Raw genomic sequence first — 18,013 nt, forward strand, 5'->3', positions numbered from 1 at the left:
GTTTTGAAACACTCTGTCTGTAGAAAATGCAACTGGACATTCGTAGCGCTAAGTGGGTAATAGTGGAAAAAAGAATATGTTCAAATATAAACTACACAGAAGCATTGTATGAAACTTCTTTCTGTTCTGTGCATTCAACTAACAGAGTTGAACCTTATTTTTGATTGAGCCTTTCTGAAACACTCTTTCTGTAGAAACTGCAATTGGACATTCTGAGCGCTAAGAGGCCTATATTGGGAAAAATAATATCTTCAAATAAAAACTACACAGAAGCATTGTGTGAAACTTATTTCTGATATGTTCATTAAGCTAACACAGTTAAACCATACTTTTGATTGCGCAGTTCTGAACACTCTTTCTGTAGATAATGCAAGTGGACATTCGGAGCGCTAAGAGGGTAATAGTGGAAAAAGGAATATATTCAAATATAAACTACACAGTAGCATTCTGTGAAAATTCTTTCTGTTCTGTGCATTCAACTAACAGAGTTGAACCTTACTTTTGATTGAGCCGTTCTGAAACACTCTTTCTGTAGAAACTGCAATTGGACATGCTAAGCGCTAAGAGGCCTACATTGGGAAAAAGAATATCTTCAAATAAAAACTACACAGATGTATTCTGTGAAACTTATTTCTGATCTGTAAATTCAGTTAACAGAGATAAAACATATTTTTGATTGAGCTGTTATGAAACACTCTTTTTGTAGAAAATGCAAGTGGAGATTCGGAGCGCTAAGAGGGTAATAGTGGAAAAAGGAATGTCTTCAAATATAAACTGCACAGAATCATTCGGTGAAACTTCTTTCTGATCTGTGCATTCAGCTAACAGAGTTAAACCATACTTTTGATTGAGCAGATCTGAACACTCTTTCTGTAGAAAATGCAACTGGACATTTGGAGCGCTAAGAGCGTAGTAGTGGAAAAAGGAATATATTCAAATATAAACTACACAGAAGCCTTCTGTCAAACTTCTTTCTGATCTGAGCATTCAGCTAACAGAGTTAAACCATACTTTTGATTGAGCAGTTTTGAAACACTCTGTCTGTAGAAAATGCAACTGGACATTCGTAGCGCTAAGTGGGTAATAGTGGAAAAAAAATATGTTCAAATATAAACTACACAGAAGCATTGTATGAAACTTCTTTCTGTTCTGTGCATTGAACTAACAGAGTTGAACCTTACTTTTGATTAAGCCGTTCTGAAACACTCTTTCTGTAGAAACTGCAATTGGACATTCTGAGCGCTAAGAGGCCTATATTGGGAAAAAGAATGTCTACAAATAAAAACTACACAGAAGAATTGTGTGAAACTTCTTTCTGTTCTGTTTGTTGAAGTAAAAGAGTTGAACCTTAGTTTTGATTGAGCCGTTCTGAAACACTCTTTCTGTAGAAAATGCAAGTGGAGATTCGGAGCGCTAATAGGGTAATAGTGGAAAAAGGAATGTCTCCAAATATAAACTACACAGAATCATTCTGTGAAACTTCTTTCTGATCTGTGCATTCAGCTAACAGAGTTAAACCATACTTTTGATTGAGCAGATCTGAACACTCTTTCTGTAGAAAATGCAACTGGACATTTGGAGCGCTAAGAGAGTAGTAGTGGAAAAAGGAATATATTCAAATATAAACTACACAGAAGCATTCTGTGAAACTTATTTCTGATCTGAGCATTCAGCTAACAGTGTTAAACCATACTTTTGATTGAGCAGTTTTGAAACACTCTGTCTGTAGAAAAGGCAACTGGACATTCGTAGCGCTAAGTGGGTAATAGTTGAAAAAAGAGTATGTTCAGATATAAACTACACAGAAGCATTGTATGAAACTTCTTTCTGTTCTGTGCATTCAACTAACAGAGTTGAACCTTACTTTTGATTGAGCCTTTCTGATACACTCTTTCTGTAGAAACTGCAATTGGACATTCTGAGCGCTAAGAGGCCTCTATTGGGAAAAATAATATCTTCAAATAAAAACTACACAGAAGCATTGTGTGAAACTTATTTCTGATATGTTCATTAAGCTAACAGAGTTAAACCATACTTTTGATTGCGCAGTTCTGAACACTCTTTCTGTAGAAAATGCAAGTGGACATTCGGAGCGCTAAGAGGGTAATAGTGGAAAAAGGAATATATTCAAATATAAACTACACAGTAGCATTCTGTGAAAATTCTTTCTGTTCTGTGCATTCAACTAACAGAGTTGAACCTTACTTTTGATTGAGCCGTTCTGAAACACTCTTTCTGTAGAAACTGCAATTGGACATGCTAAGCGCTAAGAGGCCTACATTGGGAAAAAGAATATCTTCAAATAAAAACTACACAGATGCATTCTGTGAAACTTATTTCTGATCTGTAAATTCAGTTAACAGAGATAAAACATATTTTTGATTGAGCAGTTATGAAACACTCTTTTTGTAGAAAATGCAAGTGGAGATTCGGAGCGCTAAGAGGGTAATAGTGGAAAAAGGAATGTCTTCAAATATAAACTACACAGAATCATTCGGTGAAACTTCTTTCTGATCTGTGCATTCAGCTAACAGAGTTAAACCATCCTTTTGATTGAGCAGATCTGAACACTCTTTCTGTAGAAAATGCAACTGGACATTTGGAGCGCTAAGAGCGTAGTAGTGGAAAAAGGAATATATTCAAATATAAACTACACAGAAGCATTCTGTGAAAATTTTTTCTGATCTGAGCATTCATCTAACAGAGTTAAACCATACTTTTGATTGAGCAGTTTTGAAACACTCTGTCTGTAGAAAATGCAACTGGACATTCGTAGTGCTAAGTGGGTAATAGTGGAAAAAAGAATATGTTCAAATATAAACTACACAGAAGCATTGTATGAAACTTCTTTCTGTTCTGTGCATTCAACTAACAGAGTTGAACCTTACTTTTGATTGAGCCGTTCTGAAACACTCTTTTGGTAGAAACGGCAATTGGACATTCTGAGCGCTAAGAGGCCTATATTGGGAAAAAGAATGTCTACAAATAAAAACTACACACATGAATTGTGTGAAACTTCTTTCTGTTCTGTTTGTTCAACTAAAAGAGTTGAACCTTAGTTTTGATTGAGCCGTTCTGAAACACTCTTTCTGTAGAAAATGCAAGTGGAGATTCGGAGCGCTAAGAGGGTAATAGTGGAAAAAGGAATGTCTCCAAATATAAACTACACAGAATCATCTGTGAAACTTCTTTCTGATCTGTGCATTCAGCTAACAGAGTTAAACCATACTTTTGATTGAGCAGATCTGAACACTCTTTCTGTAGAAAATGCAACTGGACATTTGGAGCGCTAAGAGAGTAGTAGTGGAAAAAGGAATATATTCAAATATAAACTACACAGAAGCATTCTGTGAAACTTTTTCTGATCTGAGCATTCAGCTAACAGAGTTAAACCATACTTTTGATTGAGCAGTTTTGAAACACTCTGTCTGTAGAAAATGCAACTGGACATTCGTAGCGCTAAGTGGGTAATAGTGGAAAAAAGGGTATGTTCAGATATAAACTACACAGAAGCATTGTATGAAACTTCTTTCTGTTCTGTGCATTCAACTAACAGGGTTGAACCTTACTTTTGATTGAGCCTTTCTGAAACACTCTTTCTGTAGAAACTGCAATTGGACATTCTGAGCGCTAAGAGGCCTATATTGGGAAAAATAATACCTTCAAATAAAAAGTACACAGAAGCATTGTGTGAAACTTATTTCTGATATGTTCATTAAGCTAACAGAGTTAAACCATACTTTTGATTGCGCAGTTCTGAACACTCTTTCTGTAGAAAATGCAAGTGGACATTCGGAGCGCTAAGAGGGTAATAGTGGAAAAAGGAATATATTCAAATATAAACTACACAGTAGCATTCTGTGAAAATTCTTTCTGTTCTGTGCATTCAACTAACAGAGTTGAACCTTACTTTTGATTGAGCCGTTCTGAAACACTCTTTCTGTAGAAACTGCAATTGGACATGCTAAGCGCTAAGAGGCCTACATTGGGAAAAAGAATATCTTCAAATAAAAACTACACAGATGCATTCTGTGAAACTTATTTCTGATCTGTAAATTCAGTTAACAGAGATAAAACATATTTTTGATTGAGCAGTTATGAAACACTCTTTTTGTAGAAAATGCAAGTGGAGATTCGGAGCGCTAAGAGGGTAATAGTGGAAAAAGGAATGTCTTCAAATATCAACTACACAGAATCATTCGCTGAAACTTCTTTCTGATCTGTGCATTCAGCTAACAGAGTTAAACCATACTTTTGATTGAGCAGATCTGAACACTCTTTCTCTAGAAAATGCAACTGGACATTTGGAGCGCTAATAGCGTAGTAGTGGAAAAAGGAATATATTCAAATATAAACTACACAGAAGCATTCTGTGAAACTTTTTTCTGATCTGAGCATTCATCTAACAGAGTTAAACCATACTTTTGATTGAGCAGTTTTGAAACACTCTGTCTGTAGAAAATGCAACTGGACATTCGTAGCGCTAAGTGGGTAATAGTGGAAAAAAGAATATGTTCAAATATAAACTACACAGAAGCATTGTATGAAACTTCTTTCTGTTCTGCGCATTCAACTAACAGAGTTGAACCTTAGTTTTGATTGAGCCGTTCTGAAACACTCTTTCTGTAGAAAATGCAAGTGGAGATTCGGAGCGCTAAGGGGGTAATAGTGGAAAAAGGAATGTCTCCAAATATAAACTACACAGAATCATTCTGTGAAACTTCTTTCTGATCTGTGCATTCAGCTAACAGAGTTAAACCATACTTTTGATTGAGCAGATCTGAACTCTCTTTCTGTAGAAAATGCAACTGGACATTTGGAGCTCTAAGAGCGTAGTAGTGGAAAAAGGAATATATTCAAATATAAACAACACAGAAGCATTCTGTGAAACTTCTTTCTGATCTGAGCATTCAGCTAACAGAGTTAAACCATACTTTTGATTGAGCAGTTTTGAAACACTCTGTCTGTAGAAAATGCAACTGGACATTCGTAGCGCTAAGTGGGTAATAGTGGAAAAAAGAATATGTTCAAATATAAACTACACAGAAGCATTGTATGAAACTTCTTTCTGTTCTGTGCATTCAACTAACAGAGTTGAACCTTATTTTTGATTGAGCCTGTGTGAAACACTCTTTCTGTAGAAACTGCAATTGGACATTCTGAGCGCTAAGAGGCCTATATTGGGAAAAATAATATCTTCAAATAAAAACTACACAGAAGCATTGTGTGAAACTTATTTCTGATATGTTCATTAAGCTAACACAGTTAAACCATACTTTTGATTGCGCAGTTCTGAACACTCTTTCTGTAGATAATGCAAGTGGACATTCGGAGCGCTAAGTGGGTAATAGTGGAAAAAGGAATATATTCAAATATAAACTACACAGTAGCATTCTGTGAAAATTCTTTCTGTTCTGTGCATTCAACTAACAGAGTTGAACCTTACTTTTGATTGAGCCGTTCTGAAACACTCTTTCTGTAGAAACTGCAATTGGACATGCTAAGCGCTAAGAGGCCTACATTGGGAAAAAGAATATCTTCAAATAAAAACTACACAGATGTATTCTGTGAAACTTATTTCTGATCTGTAAATTCAGTTAACAGAGATAAAACATATTTTTGATTGAGCAGTTATGAAACACTCTTTTTGTAGAAAATGCAAGTGGAGATTCGGAGCGCTAAGAGGGTAATAGTGGAAAAAGGAATGTCTTCAAATATAAACTGCACAGAATCATTCGGTGAAACTTCTTTCTGATCTGTGCATTCAGCTAACAGAGTTAAACCATACTTTTGATTGAGCAGATCTGAACACTCTTTCTGTAGAAAATGCAACTGGACATTTGGAGCGCTAAGAGCGTAGTAGTGGAAAAAGGAATATATTCAAATATAAACTACACAGAAGCCTTCTGTCAAACTTCTTTCTGATCTGAGCATTCAGCTAACAGAGTTAAACCATACTTTTGATTGAGCAGTTTTGAAACACTCTGTCTGTAGAAAATGCAACTGGACATTCGTAGCGCTAAGTGGGTAATAGTGGAAAAAAGAATATGTTCAAATATAAACTACACAGAAGCATTGTATGAAACTTCTTTCTGTTCTGTGCATTGAACTAACAGAGTTGAACCTTACTTTTGATTAAGCCGTTCTGAAACACTCTTTCTGTAGAAACTGCAATTGGACATTCTGAGCGCTAAGAGGCCTATATTGGGAAAAAGAATGTCTACAAATAAAAACTACACAGAAGAATTGTGTGAAACTTCTTTCTGTTCTGTTTGTTGAAGTAAAAGAGTTGAACCTTAGTTTTGATTGAGCCGTTCTGAAACACTCTTTCTGTAGAAAATGCAAGTGGAGATTCGGAGCGCTAATAGGGTAATAGTGGAAAAAGGAATGTCTCCAAATATAAACTACACAGAATCATTCTGTTAAACTTCTTTCTGATCTGTGCATTCAGCTAACAGAGTTAAACCATACTTTTGATTGAGCAGATCTGAACACTCTTTCTGTAGAAAATGCAACTGGACATTTGGAGCGCTAAGAGAGTAGTAGTGGAAAAAGGAATATATTCAAATATAAACTACACAGAAGCATTCTGTGAAACTTATTTCTGATCTGAGCATTCAGCTAACAGTGTTAAACCATACTTTTGATTGAGCAGTTTTGAAACACTCTGTCTGTAGAAAAGGCAACTGGACATTCGTAGCGCTAAGTGGGTAATAGTTGAAAAAAGAGTATGTTCAGATATAAACTACACAGAAGCATTGTATGAAACTTCTTTCTGTTCTGTGCATTCAACTAACAGAGTTGAACCTTACTTTTGATTGAGCCTTTCTGAAACACTCTTTCTGTAGAAACTGCAATTGGACATTCTGAGCGCTAAGAGGCCTCTATTGGGAAAAAAAATATCTTCAAATAAAAACTACACAGAAGCATTGTGTGAAACTTATTTCTGATATGTTCATTAAGCTAACAGAGTTAAACCATACTTTTGATTGCGCAGTTCTGAACACTCTTTCTGTAGAAAATGCAAGTGGACATTCGGAGCGCTAAGAGGGTAATAGTGGAAAAAGGAATATATTCAAATATAAACTACACAGTAGCATTCTGTGAAAATTCTTTCTGTTCTGTGCATTCAACTAACAGAGTTGAACCTTACTTTTGATTGAGCCGTTCTGAAACACTCTTTCTGTAGAAACTGCAATTGGACATGCTAAGCGCTAAGAGGCCTACATTGGGAAAAAGAATATCTTCAAATAAAAACTACACAGATGCATTCTGTGAAACTTATTTCTGATCTGTAAATTCAGTTAACAGAGATAAAATATATTTTTGATTGAGCAGTTATGAAACACTCTTTTTGTAGAAAATGCAAGTGGAGATTCGGAGCGCTAAGAGGGTAATAGTGGAAAAAGGAATGTCTTCAAATATAAACTACACAGAATCATTCGGTGAAACTTCTTTCTGATCTGTGCATTCAGCTAACAGAGTTAAACCATACTTTTGATTGAGCAGATCTGAACACTCTTTCTCTAGAAAATGCAACTGGACATTTGGAGCGCTAATAGCGTAGTAGTGGAAAAAGGAATATATTCAAATATAAACTACACAGAAGCATTCTGTGAAACTTTTTTCTGATCTGAGCATTCATCTAACAGAGTTAAACCATACTTTTGATTGAGCAGTTTTGAAACACTCTGTCTGTAGAAAATGCAACTGGACATTCGTAGCGCTAAGTGGGTAATAGTGGAAAAAAGAATATGTTCAAATATAAACTACACAGAAGCATTGTATGAAACTTCTTTCTGTTCTGCGCATTCAACTAACAGAGTTGAACCTTACTTTTGATTGAGCCGTTCTGAAACACTCTTTCTGTAGAAACTGCAATTTGACATTCTGAGCGCTAAGAGGCCTATATTGGGAAAAAGAATGTCTACAAATAAAAACTACACAGAAGAATTGTGTGAAACTTCTTTCTGTTCTGTTTGTTCAACTAAAAGAGTTGAACCTTAGTTTTGATTGAGCCGTTCTGAAACACTCTTTCTGTAGAAAATGCAAGTGGAGATTCGGAGCGCTAAGGGGGTAATAGTGGAAAAAGGAATGTCTCCAAATATAAACTACACAGAATCATTCTGTGAAACTTCTTTCTGATCTGTGCATTCAGCTAACAGAGTTAAACCATACTTTTGATTGAGCAGATCTGAACTCTCTTTCTGTAGAAAATGCAACTGGACATTTGGAGCGCTAAGAGCGTAGTAGTGGAAAAAGGAATATATTCAAATATAAACAACACAGAAGCATTCTGTGAAACTTCTTTCTGATCTGAGCATTCAGCTAACAGAGTTAAACCATACTTTTGATTGAGCAGTTTTGAAACACTCTGTCTGTAGAAAATGCAACTGGACATTCGTAGCGCTAAGTGGGTAATAGTGGAAAAAAGAATATGTTCAAATATAAACTACACAGAAGCATTGTATGAAACTTCTTTCTGTTCTGTGCATTCAACTAACAGAGTTGAACCTTATTTTTGATTGAGCCTTTGTGAAACACTCTTTCTGTAGAAACTGCAATTGGACATTCTGAGCGCTAAGAGGCCTATATTGGGAAAAATAATATCTTCAAATAAAAACTACACAGAAGCATTGTGTGAAACTTATTTCTGATATGTTCATTAAGCTAACACAGTTAAACCATACTTTTGATTGCGCAGTTCTGAACACTCTTTCTGTAGATAATGCAAGTGGACATTCGGAGCGCTAAGAGGGTAATAGTGGAAAAAGGAATATATTCAAATATAAACTACACAGTAGCATTCTGTGAAAATTCTTTCTGTTCTGTGCATTCAACTAACAGAGTTGAACCTTACTTTTGATTGAGCCGTTCTGAAACACTCTTTCTGTAGAAACTGCAATTGGACATGCTAAGCGCTAAGAGGCCTACATTGGGAAAAAGAATATCTTCAAATAAAAACTACACAGATGTATTCTGTGAAACTTATTTCTGATCTGTAAATTCAGTTAACAGAGATAAAACATATTTTTGATTGAGCAGTTATGAAACACTCTTTTTGTAGAAAATGCAAGTGGAGATTCGGAGCGCTAAGAGGGTAATAGTGGAAAAAGGAATGTCTTCAAATATAAACTGCACAGAATCATTCGGTGAAACTTCTTTCTGATCTGTGCATTCAGCTAACAGAGTTAAACCATACTTTTGATTGAGCAGATCTGAACACTCTTTCTGTAGAAAATGCAACTGGACATTTGGAGCGCTAAGAGCGTAGTAGTGGAAAAAGGAATATATTCAAATATAAACTACACAGAAGCCTTCTGTCAAACTTCTTTCTGATCTGAGCATTCAGCTAACAGAGTTAAACCATACTTTTGATTGAGCAGTTTTGAAACACTCTGTCTGTAGAAAATGCAACTGGACATTCGTAGCGCTAAGTGGGTAATAGTGGAAAAAAGAATATGTTCAAATATAAACTACACAGAAGCATTGTATGAAACTTCTTTCTGTTCTGTGCATTGAACTAACAGAGTTGAACCTTACTTTTGATTAAGCCGTTCTGAAACACTCTTTCTGTAGAAACTGCAATTGGACATTCTGAGCGCTAAGAGGCCTATATTGGGAAAAAGAATGTCTACAAATAAAAACTACACAGAAGAATTGTGTGAAACTTCTTTCTGTTCTGTTTGTTGAAGTAAAAGAGTTGAACCTTAGTTTTGATTGAGCCGTTCTGAAACACTCTTTCTGTAGAAAATGCAAGTGGAGATTCGGAGCGCTAATAGGGTAATAGTGGAAAAAGGAATGTCTCCAAATATAAACTACACAGAATCATTCTGTTAAACTTCTTTCTGATCTGTGCATTCAGCTAACAGAGTTAAACCATACTTTTGATTGAGCAGATCTGAACACTCTTTCTGTAGAAAATGCAACTGGACATTTGGAGCGCTAAGAGAGTAGTAGTGGAAAAAGGAATATATTCAAATATAAACTACACAGAAGCATTCTGTGAAACTTATTTCTGATCTGAGCATTCAGCTAACAGTGTTAAACCATACTTTTGATTGAGCAGTTTTGAAACACTCTGTCTGTAGAAAAGGCAACTGGACATTCGTAGCGCTAAGTGGGTAATAGTTGAAAAAAGAGTATGTTCAGATATAAACTACACAGAAGCATTGTATGAAACTTCTTTCTGTTCTGTGCATTCAACTAACAGAGTTGAACCTTACTTTTGATTGAGCCTTTCTGAAACACTCTTTCTGTAGAAACTGCAATTGGACATTCTGAGCGCTAAGAGGCCTCTATTGGGAAAAATAATATCTTCAAATAAAAACTACACAGAAGCATTGTGTGAAACTTATTTCTGATATGTTCATTAAGCTAACAGAGTTAAACCATACTTTTGATTGCGCAGTTCTGAACACTCTTTCTGTAGAAAATGCAAGTGGACATTCGGAGCGCTAAGAGGGTAATAGTGGAAAAAGGAATATATTCAAATATAAACTACACAGTAGCATTCTGTGAAAATTCTTTCTGTTCTGTGCATTCAACTAACAGAGTTGAACCTTACTTTTGATTGAGCCGTTCTGAAACACTCTTTCTGTAGAAACTGCAATTGGACATGCTAAGCGCTAAGAGGCCTACATTGGGAAAAAGAATATCTTCAAATAAAAACTACACAGATGCATTCTGTGAAACTTATTTCTGATCTGTAAATTCAGTTAACAGAGATAAAATATATTTTTGATTGAGCAGTTATGAAACACTCTTTTTGTAGAAAATGCAAGTGGAGATTCGGAGCGCTAAGAGGGTAATAGTGGAAAAAGGAATGTCTTCAAATATAAACTACACAGAATCATTCGGTGAAACTTCTTTCTGATCTGTGCATTCAGCTAACAGAGTTAAACCATACTTTTGATTGAGCAGATCTGAACACTCTTTCTGTAGAAAATGCAACTGGACATTTGGAGCGCTAAGAGCGTAGTAGTGGAAAAAGGAATATATTCAAATATAAACTACACAGAAGCATTCTGTGAAAATTTTTTCTGATCTGAGCATTCATCTAACAGAGTTAAACCATACTTTTGATTGAGCAGTTTTGAAACACTCTGTCTGTAGAAAATGCAACTGGACATTCGTAGTGCTAAGTGGGTAATAGTGGAAAAAAGAATATGTTCAAATATAAACTACACAGAAGCATTGTATGAAACTTCTTTCTGTTCTGTGCATTCAACTAACAGAGTTGAACCTTACTTTTGATTGAGCCGTTCTGAAACACTCTTTCTGTAGAAACTGCAATTGGACATTCTGAGCGCTAAGAGGCCTATATTGGGAAAAAGAATGTCTACAAATAAAAACTACACAGAAGAATTGTGTGAAACTTCTTTCTGTTCTGTTTGTTCAACTAAAAGAGTTGAACCTTAGTTTTGATTGAGCCGTTCTGAAACACTCTTTCTGTAGAAAATGCAAGTGGAGATTCGGAGCGCTAAGATGGTAATAGTGGAAAAAGGAATGTCTCCAAATATAAACTACACAGAATCATTCTGTGAAACTTCTTTCTGATCTGTGCATTCAGCTAACAGAGTTAAACCATACTTTTGATTGAGCAGATCTGAACTCTCTTTCTGTAGAAAATGCAACTGGACATTTGGAGCGCTAAGAGAGTAGTAGTGGAAAAAGGAATATATTCAAATATAAACTACACAGAAGGATTCTGTGAAACTTCTTTCTGATCTGAGCATTCAGCTAACAGAGTTAAACCATACTTTTGATTGAGCAGTTTTGAAACACTCTGTCTGTAGAAAATGCAACTAGACATTCGTAGCGCTAAGTGGGTAATAGTGGAAAAAAGAATATGTTCAAATATAAACTACACAGAAGCAGTGTATGAAACTTCTTTCTGTTCTGTGCATTCAACTAACAGAGTTGAACCTTACTTTTGATTGAGCCTTTCTGAAACACTCTTTCTGTAGAAACTGCAATTGGACATTCTGAGCGCTAAGAGGCCTCTATTGGGAAAAATAATATCTTCAAATAAAAACTACACAGAAGCATTGTGTGAAACTTATTTCTGATATGTTCATTAAGCTAACAGAGTTAAACCATACTTTTGATTGCGCAGTTCTGAACACTCTTTCTGTAGAAAATGCAAGTGGACATTCGGAGCGCTAAGAGGGTAATAGTGGAAAAAGGAATATATTCAAATATAAACTACACAGTAGCATTCTGTGAAAATTCTTTCTGTTCTGTGCATTCAACTAACAGAGTTGAACCTTACTTTTGATTGAGCCGTTCTGAAACACTCTTTCTGTAGAAACTGCAATTGGACATGCTAAGCGCTAAGAGGCCTACATTGGGAAAAAGAATATCTTCAAATAAAAACTACACAGATGCATTCTGTGAAACTTATTTCTGATCTGTAAATTCAGTTAACAGAGATAAAACATATTTTTGATTGAGCAGTTATGAAACACTCTTTTTGTAGAAAATGCAAGTGGAGATTCGGAGCGCTAAGAGGGTAATAGTGGAAAAAGGAATGTCTTCAAATATCAACTACACAGAATCATTCGCTGAAACTTCTTTCTGATCTGTGCATTCAGCTAACAGAGTTAAACCATACTTTTGATTGAGCAGATCTGAACACTCTTTCTCTAGAAAATGCAACTGGACATTTGGAGCGCTAATAGCGTAGTAGTGGAAAAAGGAATATATTCAAATATAAACTACACAGAAGCATTCTGTGAAACTTTTTTCTGATCTGAGCATTCATCTAACAGAGTTAAACCATACTTTTGATTGAGCAGTTTTGAAACACTCTGTCTGTAGAAAATGCAACTGGACATTCGTAGCGCTAAGTGGGTAATAGTGGAAAAAAGAATATGTTCAAATATAAACTACACAGAAGCATTGTATGAAACTTCTTTCTGTTCTGCGCATTCAACTAACAGAGTTGAACCTTACTTTTGATTGAGCCGTTCTGAAACACTCTTTCTGTAGAAACTGCAATTTGACATTCTGAGCGCTAAGTGGCCTATATTGGGAAAAAGAATGTCTACAAATAAAAACTACACAGAAGAATTGTGTGAAACTTCTTTCTGTTCTGTTTGTTCAACTAAAAGAGTTGAACCTTAGTTTTGATTGAGCCGTTCTGAAACACTCTTTCTGTAGAAAATGCAAGTGGAGATTCGGAGCGCTAAGGGGGTAATAGTGGAAAAAGGAATGTCTCCAAATATAAACTACACAGAATCATTCTGTGAAACTTCTTTCTGATCTGTGCATTCAGCTAACAGAGTTAAACCATACTTTTGATTGAGCAGATCTGAACTCTCTTTCTGTAGAAAATGCAACTGGACATTTGGAGCGCTAAGAGCGTAGTAGTGGAAAAAGGAATATATTCAAATATAAACTACACAGAAGCATTCTGTGAAACTTCTTTCTGATCTGAGCATTCAGCTAACAGAGTTAAACCATACTTTTGATTGAGCAGTTTTGAAACACTCTGTCTGTAGAAAATGCAACTGGACATTCGTAGCGCTAAGTGGGTAATAGTGGAAAAAAGAATATGTTCAAATATAAACTACACAGAAGCATTGTATGAAACTTCTTTCTGTTCTGTGCATTCAACTAACAGAGTTGAACCTTATTTTTGATTGAGCCTTTGTGAAACACTCTTTCTGTAGAAACTGCAATTGGACATTCTGAGCGCTAAGAGGCCTATATTGGGAAAAATAATATCTTCAAATAAAAACTACACAGAAGCATTGTGTGAAACTTATTTCTGATATGTTCATTAAGCTAACACAGTTAAACCATACTTTTGATTGCGCAGTTCTGAACACTCTTTCTGTAGATAATGCAAGTGGACATTCGGAGCGCTAAGAGGGTAATAGTGGAAAAAGGAATATATTCAAATATAAACTACACAGTAGCATTCTGTGAAAATTCTTTCTGTTCTGTGCATTCAACTAACAGAGTTGAACCTTACTTTTGATTGAGCCGTTCTGAAACACTCTTTCTGTAGAAACTGCAATTGGACATGCTAAGCGCTAAGAGGCCTACATTGGGAAAAAGAATATCTTCAAATAAAAACTACACAGATGTATTCTGTGAAACTTATTTCTGATCTGTAAATTCAGTTAACAGAGATAAAACATATTTTTGATTGAGCAGTTATGAAACACTCTTTTTGTAGAAAATGCAAGTGGAGATTCGGAGCGCTAAGAGGGTAATAGTGGAAAAAGGAATGTCTTCAAATATAAACTGCACAGAATCATTCGGTGAAACTTCTTTCTGATCTGTGCATTCAGCTAACAGAGTTAAACCATACTTTTGATTGAGCAGATCTGAACACTCTTTCTGTAGAAAATGCAACTGGACATTTGGAGCGCTAAGAGCGTAGTAGTGGAAAAAGGAATATATTCAAATATAAACTACACAGAAGCCTTCTGTCAAACTTCTTTCTGATCTGAGCATTCAGCTAACAGAGTTAAACCATACTTTTGATTGAGCAGTTTTGAAACACTCTGTCTGTAGAAAATGCAACTGGACATTCGTAGCGCTAAGTGGGTAATAGTGGAAAAAAGAATATGTTCAAATATAAACTACACAGAAGCATTGTATGAAACTTCTTTCTGTTCTGTGCATTCAACTAACAGAGTTGAACCTTACTTTTGATTGAGCCTTTCTGAAACACTCTTTCTGTAGAAACTGCAATTGGACATTCTGAGCGCTAAGAGGCCTCTATTGGGAAAAATAATATCTTCAAATAAAAATTACACAGAAGCATTGTGTGAAACTTATTTCTGATATGTTCATTAAGCTAACAGAGTTAAACCATACTTTTGATTGCGCAGTTCTGAACACTCTTTCTGTAGAAAATGCAAGTGGACATTCGGAGCGCTAAGAGGGTAATAGTGGAAAAAGGAATATATTCAAATATAAACTACACAGTAGCATTCTGTGAAAATTCTTTCTGTTCTGTGCATTCAACTAACAGAGTTGAACCTTACTTTTGATTGAGCCGTTCTGAAACACTCTTTCTGAAGAAACTGCAATTGGACATGCTAAGCGCTAAGAGGCCTACATTGGGAAAAAGAATATCTTCAAATAAAAACTACACAGATGCATTCTGTGAAAATTATTTCTGATCTGTAAATTCAGTTAACAGAGATAAAACATATTTTTGATTGAGCAGTTATGAAACACTCTTTTTGTAGAAAATGCAAGTGGAGATTCGGAGCGCTAAGAGGGTAATAGTGGAAAAAGAAATGTCTTCAAATATAAACTACACAGAATCATTCGGTGAAACTTCTTTCTGATCTGTGCATTCAGCTAACAGTGTTAAACCATACTTTTGACTGAGCAGATCTGAACACTCTTTCTGTAGAAAATGCAACTGGACATTTGGAGCGCTAAGAGCGTAGTAGTTGAAAAAGGAATATATTCAAATATAAACTACACAGAAGCCTTCTGTGAAACTTCTTTCTGATCTGAGCATTCAGCTAACAGAGTTAAACCATTCTTTTGATTGAGCAGTTTTGAAACACTCTGTCTGTAGAAAATGCAACTGGACATTCGTAGCGCTAAGTGGGTAATAGTGCAAAAAAGAATATGTTCAAATATAAACTACACAGAAGCATTGTATGAAACTTCTTTCTGTTCTGTGCATTCAACTAACAGAGTTGAACCTTACTTTTGATTGAGCCGTTCTGAAACACTCTTTCTGTAGAAACTGCAATTGGACATTCTGAGCGCTAAGAGGCCTATATTGGGAAAAAGAATGTCTACAAATAAAAACTACACAGAAGAATTGTGTGAAACTTCTTTCTGTTCTGTTTGTTCAAGTAAAAGAGTTGAACCTTAGTTTTGATTGAGCCGTTCTGAAACACTCTTTCTGTAGAAAATGCAAGTGGAGATTCGGAGCGCTAATAGGGTAATAGTGGAAAAAGGAATGTCTCCAAATATAAACTACACAGAATCATTCTGTGAAACTTCTTTCTGATCTGTGCATTCAGCTAACAGAGTTAAACCATACTTTTGATTGAGCAGATCTGAACACTCTTTCTGTAGAAAATGCAACTGGACATTTGGAGCGCTAAGAGAGTAGTAGTGGAAAAAGGAATATATTCATATATAAACTACACAGAAGCATTCTGTGAAACTTCTTTCTGATCTGAGCATTCAGCTAACAGTGTTAAACCATACTTTTGATTGAGCAGTTTTGAAACACTCTGTCTGTAGAAAATGCAATTGGACATTCGTAGCGCTAAGTGGGTAATAGTGGAAAAAAGAGTATGTTCAGATATAAACTACACAGAAGCATTGTATGAAACTTCTTTCTGTTCTGTGCATTCAACTAACAGAGTTGAACCTTACTTTTGATTGAGCCTTTCTGAAACACTCTTTCTGTAGAAACTGCAATTGGACATTCTGAGCGCTAAGAGGCCTCTATTGGGAAAAATAATATCTTCAAATAAAAACTACACAGAAGCATTGTGTGAAACTTATTTCTGATATGTTCATTAAGCTAACAGAGTTAAACCATACTTTTGGTTGCGCAGTTCTTAACACTCTTTCTGTAGAAAATGCAAGTGGACATTCGGAGCGCTAAGAGGGTAATAGTGGAAAAAGGAATATATTCAAATATAAACTACACAGTAGCATTCTGTGAAAATTCTTTCTGTTCTGTGCATTCAACTAACAGAGTTGAACCTTACTTTTGATTGAGCCGTTCTGAAACACTCTTTCTGTAGAAACTGCAATTGGACATGCTAAGCGCTAAGAGGCCTACATTGGGAAAAAGAATATCTTCAAATAAAAACTACACAGATGCATTCTGTGAAACTTATTTCTGATCTGTAAATTCAGTTAACAGAGATAAAACATATTTTTGATTGAGCAGTTATGAAACACTCTTTTTGTAGAAAATGCAAGTGGAGATTCGGAGCGCTAAGTGGGTAATAGTGGAAAAAGGAATGTCTCCCAATATAAACTACACAGAATCATTCGGTGAAACTTCTTTCTGATCTGTGCATTCAGCTAACAGAGTTAAACCATACTTTTGATTGAGCAGATCTGAACACTCTTTCTCTAGAAAATGCAACTGGACATTTGGAGCGCTAATAGCGTAGTAGTGGAAAAAGGAATATATTCAAATATAAACTACACAGAAGCATTCTGTGAAACTTTTTTCTGATCTGAGCATTCATCTAGCAGAGTTAAACCATACTTTTGATTGAGCAGTTTTGAAACACTCTGTCTGTAGAAAATGCAACTGGACATTCGTAGCGCTAAGTGGGTAATAGTGGAAAAAAGAATATGTTCAAATATAAACTACACAGAAGCATTGTATGAAACTTCTTTCTGTTCTGCGCATTCAACTAACAGAGTTGAACCTTACTTTTGATTGAGCCGTTCTGAAACACTCTTTCTGTAGAAACTGCAATTGGACATTCTGAGCGCTAAGAGGCCTATATTGGGAAAAAGAATGTCTACAAATAAAAACTACACAGAGGAATTGTGTGAAACTTCTTTCTGTTCTGTTTGTTCAACTAAAAGAGTTGAACCTTAGCTTTGATTGAGCCGTTCTGAAACACTCTTTCGGTAGAAAATGCAAGTGGAGATTCGGAGCGCTAAGGGGGTAATAGTGGAAAAAGGAATGTCTCCAAATATAAACTACACAGAATCATTCTGTGAAACTTCTTTCTGATCTGTGCATTCAGCTAACAGAGTTAAACGATACTTTTGATTGAGCAGATCTGAACTCTCTTTCTGTAGAAAATGCAACTGGACATTTGGAGCGCTAAGAGAGTAGTAGTGGAAAAAGGAATATATTCAAATATAAACTACACAGAAGCATTTTGTGAAACTTCTTTCTGATCTGAGCATTCAGCTAACAGAGTTAAACCATACTTTTGATTGAGCAGTTTTGAAACACTCTGTCTGTAGAAAATGCAACTGGACATTCGTAGCGCTAAGTGGGTAATAGTGGAAAAAAGAATATGTTCAAATATAAACT

The sequence above is a fragment of the Symphalangus syndactylus genome, chromosome 7 (genome assembly GCF_028878055.3).
Source record: "Symphalangus syndactylus isolate Jambi chromosome 7, NHGRI_mSymSyn1-v2.1_pri, whole genome shotgun sequence".
Lineage (NCBI taxonomy): Eukaryota > Metazoa > Chordata > Mammalia > Primates > Hylobatidae > Symphalangus > Symphalangus syndactylus.